The sequence below is a fragment of the Mobula hypostoma genome, chromosome X2 (assembly GCF_963921235.1).
Source record: "Mobula hypostoma chromosome X2, sMobHyp1.1, whole genome shotgun sequence".
Classification (NCBI taxonomy): domain Eukaryota; kingdom Metazoa; phylum Chordata; class Chondrichthyes; order Myliobatiformes; family Myliobatidae; genus Mobula; species Mobula hypostoma.
The window spans coordinates 32357179-32367197 of NC_086129.1; the positions used below are offsets into that span (position 1 = coordinate 32357179).

At 42.8% G+C, this 10019-nt stretch overlaps 1 protein-coding gene across 1 annotated transcript in view; it reads right to left on the reverse strand.

Moving 5' to 3' along the window:
• The window catches only part of jhy (junctional cadherin complex regulator), a 72860-nt gene extending 66636 nt beyond the window's left edge, over positions 1–6224 (reverse strand). The window contains exon 1 of the mRNA XM_063038502.1: positions 6213–6224. The gene's annotated coding sequence lies outside the window, so the exon portion shown is untranslated. The remainder of the gene's footprint in view (positions 1–6212) is intronic.
• Between the last annotated feature and the right edge of the window lie 3795 nt (positions 6225–10019).

The window sequence follows — 10019 nt, forward strand, 5'->3', positions numbered from 1 at the left end:
TTCGGCAATCGGGGAAGGGCAATGGGAGCAGGCAACGTGATGGCTGGAAGCTCCTACTCAAGAACCGGCACGAAAGCGGTGAATACTTGATTCAGTCGTTCAGCTTTTGGACAGAAGCAGGAAAGTTGTTCGGCAGCAGTATTCACATTTGAGCAGCCCTATTTAGGATCCACTCTGCTCACCCTGAACTGGGAAGGGGTGAGAAAAGGTGCCCTAAACATTGTCTGCTTCACCCCATCCTGTCTGGAAAGCTGCGTCCAGAGGGATCACCATCATGCGGTCGAAAAACATCGAGAAGTGAAACTATGAAATTTGGAACCTGGAATATACAAACTCTGATGGATAACCCAAAGGCAGACCGACCAGTGAGGAGAACTGCCTTTGTTGCCCAGGAGCTCCAAAAATTCAACTTTAACATTGTTGCTCTGAGTGAGACCCGCAGAGTTGGAGAAGGACAACTAAAGGAAGAGCAAGGTCAATACACCTTTTTCTGGAAAGGACTTGATCCTAAACAACTGGGGATCCATGGAGTTGGTTTCACCATCTGAAACAGCCTACTTCAGAAGCTGACAGAGCAACCACTGGGAATCAACGAATGTCTCATGACTCTGCGAATCCAACTTGACAAGAACCAACACGCTACCATCATCAGCGTCTATGCTCCAACTCTGGACACTGAAGATGAAGTAAAGATGAACTTCTACGCCCAACTTGACCACGTCCTTTCCTCTGTTTCCAACAACGACAAGGTCATTCTCTTGGGAGACTTCAATGCCAGAGTCGGGAAAGATCATAGGCTCTGGACTGGAATAATAAGCAAGGAAGGAGTTGGCAAGGTCAATGCCAATGGAACACTCCTCCTCACCAAATGTGCTGAACACAACCTGGTGATTACAAACACCCTATTTCGCCAGAAAAACAGGCACAAAGTCTCCTGGTAGTATCCACGCTCCAAACACTGGCACCTCATTGACTACATCATCGTACGATCTCAGGACCAGCAAGATATACTGATAACAAGAGCTGTTCTTGGTGCTGACGAGTGCTGGACAGACCATCGACTCATCTTGTCCACCATGAGAATGAAGATTCGGTCCAAAAGGAAACACCAAAATCAGAACACTATAAAGAAATTTAATGTTGACATCCTTTAAGACATCAGCCATGTTCCAACAAAATCTTCAAGAACAACTGCCTTAACAAATCCCACCAGCTGTAGAAAAACACTGGAATCAATTGAAGAACGGTATCATCACATCCTACAAAGAAACAATTGGGTTCAAGACGAAAAAACATCAAGATTGGTTCGATGATAATGACAAACTACTCCAACAACTCATCGACGAAAAGAGAAAAGCTTTCATTACTTTAAAAAATGACTAACAATCGGCTACCAAAAGGAAACACTATCAGGAATGCAAGGCTGCAGTCCAGAAGAGCACCCGAAACCTGAAACACCAATGGTGGAGGAAGAAAGCTCAGGAAATCCAACAACTAGCAGACGCCAACAACACTCCAGGCTTTTTCAACGCAACTAAAGCTATTTTTGGCCCATCCACGCACGGTCAAGCCCCTCTCAAAAGCAAAGATGGTTCAACCATCCTGAAGAGCAATGCTGACATCAATTCTAGATGGAGGGAGCACTTTGAAGATCTTCTAAATCAAACTGTCTCATTTGACAGGAATGCGATTAACAACATTCCAAAACAGCCCGTTGACGACTCCCTAAGCAAAATACCAACACTTGAAGAAAGTGAAGGAAGCCATCAAAACCTTGAAAAACAACAAGGCCGCTGGACTCAATGGAATACCAGCCGAGGTCTACAAAATTGGATGTAATCCGCTTCTATACCAACTGCATGAACTTCTCATCAAGATCTGGATAAATGAAGACGTACCAGCAGACTTTAGAGACTCAGCAATCGTTACCAACTACAAAAGGAAAGGCGATCGATCCAAATGTGGAAACTATCGTGGAATTTCCCTGTTAGCAACAGCATGAAAGATCCTCACCCGCATCATGAACAACTGGCTCAAGCCTTTAGCTGAGAAGATCCTTCAGGAGACGCAAGCCGGTTTTAGACCATCATGTGGAGCAATCGACATGATCTTCACAATGCGACAACTACAAGAAAAATGTTGTGAACAACTTCAACCTTTGTACATGGCATTCATCGACCTCACCAAAGCCTTTGACTCGGTATCAAGGGAACTCCTATGGGATGTCCTATCCACCTATGGATGCCCTGAAAACTACATTCGAATCCTGAGACTCTTCCACGATGGCATGCTTGCCACAGTCATGGTCAGCAACAGTAACTGTGAGTCTTTTCAAGTTAGATCAGGAGTAAAACAGGGATGCGTGATTGCCCCAACTTTGTTCACCATCTTCATTGCGACAATCATCCACATCATCCAGGACAACCTACCCACCAGGAATCGAAATTGTCTACAGAACAGATGGCAGACTTTTCGATCTTGCCCGTCTCAAATCCAAAACGAAGACATCCACGAGTTCCCTCATCGTATTCCAATACACAGATGACAACAGTGTTGCAGCTCTTTCAGAAAACCACCTACAACAGATTCTGACTGCCTTCAACCGTGCATACGCGAAACTTGGACTTACCAGCAATTCCAAGAAGACTCAGATCATCTATCAACCGTTACCAATTGAGACAAATCGGATAGAACCATCAATTCAACTTGGCGAAACAACCCTGGAAAACGTGGACCACTTTCCGTATCTTGGAAGTCACCTCTCCTCCAATGTCAACCTTAATAACGAGATCCAACATCATCTTAAATAAGACCATAAGACAAAGGAGCAGAAGTCGGCCATTCAGCCCATTGAAGTCTGCTCCGCCATTTTATCATGAGCTGATCCATTCTCCCATTTAGTTCCACTCCCCCACCTTCTTACCATAACCTTTGATGCCCTGGCTACTCAGATACCTATCAATCTCTGCCTTAAATATACCCAATGACTTGACCTCCACTGCTGCCCGTGGCAACAAATTCCATAGATTCACCACCCTCTGGCTAAAAAAATTTCTTCGCATCTCTGTTCTGAATGGGCGCCCTTCAATCCTTAAGTCATGCCCTCTCGTACTAGACTCCCCCCATCATGGGAAACAACTTTGCCACATCCACTCTGTCAATGCCTTTCAACATTCGAAATGTTTCTATGAGGTCTCCCCTCATTCTTCTAAACTCCAAGGACTACAGTCCAAGAGCGGACAAACGTTCCTCATATGTTAACCCTCTCATTCCCGGAATCATTCCAGTGAGTCTTCTCTGTACCCTATCCAACGTCTCCTTAAATAAGGAGACCAAAACTGCCCACAGTACTCCAAATGAGGTCTTACCAGCACCTTATAGAGCCTCAACATCACATCCCTGCTCCTATACTCTATTCCTCTAGAAATTAATGCCAACATTGCATTCGCCTTCTTCACCACCGACTCAACCTGGAGGTTAACCTTAAGGGTATCCTGCACGAGGACTCCCAAGTCCCGTTGAATCTCAGAACTTTAAATTCTCTCCCCGTTTAAATAATAGTATGCCCGTTTATTTCTTTTGCCAAAGTGCATAACCATACACTTTCCAACATTGTATTTCATTTGCCACTTCTTTGTCCATTTTTCCAATCTATCCAAGTCTCTCTGCAGATTCTCTGTTTCCTCAGCACTACTGGCCCCTCCACCTATCTTTGTATCATCAGCAAACATAGCCACAAAGCCATCTATTCCATAATCCAAATCGTTGATGTACAATGTAAAAAGAAGCGGCCCCAACACAGACCCCTGTGGAACACCACTGGTAACCGGCAGCCAACCAGATCCCTTTACTCCCACTCTCTGTTTCCTGCCAATCAGCCAATGCCTTATCCACGTATGTAACTTTCCCGTAATTCCATGGGCTCTCATCTTGTTAAGCAGCCTCATGTGTGGCACCTTGTCAAAGACAATCAAAAATGAGCTGGAACAGCTTTTGGACATCTCCGAACAAGAGTCTTTCATGACATCCGAACACACACCAGAATGTTATTGTACAAAGCAGTGGTAATCCCAGCACTCCTGTATGCATCAGAAACCTGGACAACATACCGATGACATCTGAAGGCACTTGAAAAGTTTATCAACACTGTCTTCGAAATATCTTAAATATCAGCTGGGACTGATCTAACTTGAAAAGACTCACAGTTACTGTTGCTGACCATGACTGTGGCAAGTAAATGGGATAACTGTGGTTCCTGAGTTTCGTCCCCTACTGCAAAACTGAAATTACCCTATCATGGTACCAAATTATATGGTCATGCGTCCTGTTCTTTTGCCAGCCTTTGACATGATTGGTCATATAATTTTCCTCCTATAGCTCACATCCTTTGCCCAGCTGAACAGAATTATACTCATCTTATTTCTTTGTCTCCTCCATAGTTTTTGCCAAGAAACTCTGCAATGACTTTATTTGCCACAGCTAGTCTGGAATCCCTCAAGATCTACTGTGTTCTCTTCTATTTATCATCCATATGCTGAGTCTTGGTAACATAACATGAAAGATTAAACAAGACATCCCACTATTGATGTCAGGCTCACCAGCCTTTGATTTCCTTGTTTATTTTTGGAGCAGTTTTTAAACAGTGGAAAAACATTAGCTATCCTCCAATCCTCTGGTATCTCACCTGCCACTAAGGATGATTTCAATATCTCTGCTAAGCCCCTGCAATTTCTGCACTTGCCTCCCACAGTGTCCAAGGGAACACCTTGTCAGGCCCTGGGGATTTATCCACTCTAGTTTACCTCAAGACAACAAACATCTCCTCCTTGGTAATCTGTATAAGGTCGACGACCTCACTGCTGCTTTGCCTCACATCTGTGGACTTGATGGATTTCTTGCATCTGCACTTACTCAAGAGACAGACCCTTTCCATCACCCGAGTAAATACAGATGCAAAAAATCCATTTAAGGTCTCCCCCATTTCTTTTGCTTCCACCAATAGATTACCATTCTGATCTTCCAGAGGACCAATTTTGCCCCTTGCAATCCTTTTGCTCTGAACATATCTATAGAATCCCTTAGGATTCTCCTTCACTTTGTTTCCTTAGGCATCCTCATGCCTTCTCTTAGCCCTCCTGATTTCTTTATTGTGTTCTTTTGCATTTATCTCCATAAGTACCTCATTTGTTCCTACCTGCCTTTTTTTCTTAATCAGAGTTTCACTATCTCTTGAAAACCAAGGTTCCCTAGCCCTGTTATCTTTACCTTTAATTCCGACTGGTACAAGCTTTGTAATTTCAATATTTCACTTTTGAAGGCCTCCTACTTAACAAGTACACCTCTGCCAGAAAACAGCCCGTCCCAATCCATATTTACCAGATCCTTTCAGATGCCATCAAAATTGGCCTTTCTCTATTTTAGAATCTTGACCAACTGACCAGACATATCTTACTTTGAAACTAATGGCATTGTGATCACCAGATGCAAAACATTCCCCTACACAAACTTCTGTCACCTGTCCTGTCTCGTTCCCTTATAGCGGATCAAGTATCGCATAGTAATCCAGGGAGCGGGAAGCGCAGAATCAAATATCGCTGTGATGATTGTACGTTCTAGTATCAATTGTTTGGCGACAATAAAGTATGAAGTCTCTCGTTGGAGCTTCTGTGCACTGATTAAGGAAACTTTCCTGAACACATCTGACAAACTCTATCCCTTCTCGTCCTTTTACTGGGAGTTCCAGTAAATACGTGGAAAGTTAGAATCACCTACTATAACAACCTTAAATGTTTCTTGCAACAGAGTGCAATCTCTACAAATTTGTTCCTCTAAATCCTGCGAACTGTTCGGTCGTCTATAATATAGCCCCGTTAACGCGGTCATACCTATCGTATTCATCAGTTCTACCCATAAAGCAAAACACTGCAGTGATTTATCTTTTGAGTTGGACAATTAGGAACTTGTCCCCGTTTCATTGACCCTCTCACGGTCCCAGAGCAATTAGTGCGCAGGCGCAACGGCGCATCCAGTAAGTGGCGGCGAGATACTGGATCGTCGCTGCGGGAGTTCAAGTTTAACTAACGCCACACATCACGGCCGTTCTGCTGACTTTTACTCCGACCGATTTACTAATTCTTAATTCAGTGAACCTCTCATTGCCACGGCTGCAAACGCAGAACTCACACGGATCGGTACGCCATCATAACACTCACCAACAATATTTGGACCGGTACACAACGACAAGCCATGGCAACGGCGCCGTGGCGTCATCGCGTAATCAGCGTCCGGTGATTCTGGTGGGCCCTAAGGTGTTTCCTGAGCAGCTTCCGGAGAGTTTCGTCTAAGCTGCCAAAATGCAAAATAATCAAAGCTCTATCTAATTTTAATTTTCTTTCATTAATGCTGTTTGACCTGCTGAGAGTCTCCAGCAGCTTCTGTTTTTTTCTTTGTTGCAAAAATATTTATTTTTCCCTACTAATAATACTATCAGGTTCTATTTCCATACGTAATCCCAAATATCGGAAAAATCATTCGTTACTTGCATTGAAAGCAAAAAATAGAAGAACCTAGAGGAGACATTAATATATTAAATTGGACATAAAGATAGAAAATGCAAACATGTAAACCTGGGATTTATTTGTTTATTTTTATGTATTGAGATACAGCGTGGAATAGACCTTCCGGCCCTTAAAGCCACGCTGTCTGTCTGTCTGTATCTTGTTTTACGGCGGTTGGCATCCAGCTTAATGGTGCATTACCGCCACCCTCTGCTCCAGAATGTGCACTAGACATACATTCTAAATCCCTTCACCCAATCACACACACACGCACACACACACACACACACACACACAAACCTACACTTCACCCTCCCATCTTTGACCGTCCTAGTATCCTATTCCTGTTTATTCGTCATATTCTATAAAAAAACCCCTGTACCCCTTAAAAACGCTAAAAATACCCGGACTTGTGCTCTCTCACCCATGCCCAGCAACCTTTTTAATGTAAATTCCTGCATCCCCAACTCCCTTAATTTATTTCTCATCATCTCTCTCTGTATCCCATACTTCCTGCAACTCAGAACTACATGTTCTACTGACTCGTCTTCCTGACATTCCTCACACAATCCTGTCTGGTGTTTCCCTATCATTTTCAATGTTTTGTTTAATGCACAGTGCCCCAGCCTTAACCTAGTCCACACAATTTCCTCTCTTCTGTTTCCATTACCTACCCTAGTAACTGCAATACTCTTTTGTATTTGATATAAATGCCTCCCTTTCCCCTTACTGTCCCATCTTTCTTGCCACATTCAGTTGACTTTTTCCCAGATTACACACTTAACCTCTGCTTTACTGATACTAATGTGCATTTCCACATTTTCTTTCTTTAACGCCCTCTTTGCCAACTCATCCACCCTCTCATTCCCCTTCACCCCTACATGTGCTGGAACCCATAGAAATTTTACCTGACCTCCCTGATTTGCAATTCTTGTAACTAACTGAAGGACTTCATAAAGTACATCTTGCCGACTGTTTGTATGAAAAGACCTTAAACTTGCTAGAACTGAGGATGAATCTGAACATATCAATGCTTTGGATGGTCTGGCTTTCTGCACCCATTGCAATGCAACCAACACTGCCAGCATCTCCACTGTAAACACCCCTAACTTATTAGATGTTCTTCTGCTGATTCCAATTTCTTTCGCTGGTATTACCACCCCAAACCCTGTCACTCCTGTTTCAGGTTCCTTCGCACCATCTGTATAAATGTGAGTATAATCACTATACTTTTCCATCACATGACAGTTAAATGCATTTACCAAATCTGTTTTATATCTTTCTTTCCTTTTTACCTCTAACAAATGCCAGTCTATGTCAGGCCATACAAGCTTCCATGGAGCTACAACCGGATAAACTACTGAAGGACTTATCCTCAGATCAAACACTCCACATTCTTTCGCGATATCATTCCCTCCCCGACTAAAGGTATCCCTCTGAAACCTCCCATTTTCCCAGCACTCCTGCAACACTCCTTTAGTAGGGTGAGAATCATTGTGCCCCTGCAAGTTAGCCCAGTAGTTTGCCATCAGTTGCATCCTTCTTAGTTCCAAAGGCATTATTCCCATTTCTACCTGTAGGGCTGACACTGGTGACGTTTTAAAAGCCCCACTGCACACTCTCAAGGCCTGAGCCTGAATCACATCCAGTTTCCTTATAAGAGACCTAGCTGCTGATCCATATACTATATTTCCATAATCCAATACAGATCTTACTAAAGCCACATACATTCTCTTCAAAGCTGAACAACTTGCTCCCCATTCCCTACCAGTCAAACATCTCATCACATTTATTACTTTTTTACATTTCTCCTCAACTTTCCTGATATGGTCTGCCCATGTTAATCGTGAATCAAATATAACTCCCAGAAATTTAAATGATGCAACCCTTTCTAATTCAACCCCATACATCCTTAACTTCTTCCCTACCTCAACCCTTTTCCTGGTAAAAAATACAATTTGAGTTTTATCTACTGAAAATCTATATCCCCAATCATAACCCCACTCCATCACTTCATCAATTGCTTCTTGTAGTTTCCTGATTATATAGTCCATGTTCCTGCCTCTTTTCCACAAGGCCCCATCATCCGCAAACAGTGACCTACCTATATCCACTGGTACCTTTGTGAAGATATCATTGATCATAATCATGAAAAGTAATGGGCTAATCACACTACCTTGAGGTGTGCCATTTTCCACTATGTACTGTTTTGATAATTCTGATCCAATCCGAACTTGAATTTTTCTACCAAACAAAAAATCTTTAATCCAATTAAAAACTCTCCCACCAACCCCCATCTTGTGCAGTTTAATTAATAATCCTTCCTTCCACATCATATCATAGGCTTTTTCAATGTCAAAGAACACTGCCACTACTGACTCTCTATTTGCCTGGGCCTTCCTTATTTCAGTCTCTAACATAATCACTGAGTCCATGGAATTCCTTCCCTTTCTAAAACCACTCTGATAACTTGCCAGCATTCCCCTTTTCTCAAGCTCATATGATAACCTTTCTGTTATCATCCTTTCCATTATCTTACATATACTTGATGTTAATGCAATTGGTCTGTAGCTAGTGGGTTTTGACAGATCCTTGCCAGGCTTCCTTATTGGAATTACTACTGCTTCTTTCCATGCACTTGGTAATCTTCCCTCCTCCCACACTCTGTTATAAAAATGCAGCAACTTCAAGAGCGCTCCTTCTCCTAGATTTTTTAGCATCACAGAGCATATCAGATCTTTCCCTAGGGAGGCTGGTCTCGATCTCTTTATTGCTCTCACCATTTCTGCTAATGTAAATGGATCATCAATTATATCATCTGTTCCTTCCCTCCTGCTTAACACACCTGGGTGTTGGCTCATTATTCTTTCCCTCCTTCTTCTCCCTTCTTCAGACAAGTTTTCTGAACTGTGTATCAGTACAAATGACTTGGCCATGACCTCAGCCTTATCCCTACTGGAGACTGCAGTTTCCTCCTCAGATATCATTACTGGATATTCCCATTCCCTTCTATCTCCTCCCATCCTCTTAATCATTCCCCATATCTCTCCCACAGGTGTTGTTCTTCCTACCTTGTCGCAAAAACTCCTCCAACTTGCCCTTTTAGCTTGACGTATAGTTCTTCTCACCACTGCCTGTGCTTTCTTATATTGAACCAAATGCTGCATATTATGGGTTCTTTTAACTAGCCTGAATGCTCTATTTCTGTTTTTTACAGCCTAACAACATTCCTCTGTCCACCATGGTACCAGTTTTCTATTCATCCTATTTTTACTCCTAGGTATAGACCCTTCTGCTGCCATGATAATTGCTGAAGTCACCTGACTGTTTAATTCATCTACATTTCCAGAAATATCAATCTTTGTCAACCCTTCTTCACTCAACTTCTGGAACTTACCCCAATCAGCTTTTTCAAACACCCACTTTGGGGTTCCGCCACCTGGTCTAACTTCAACTCTTTCA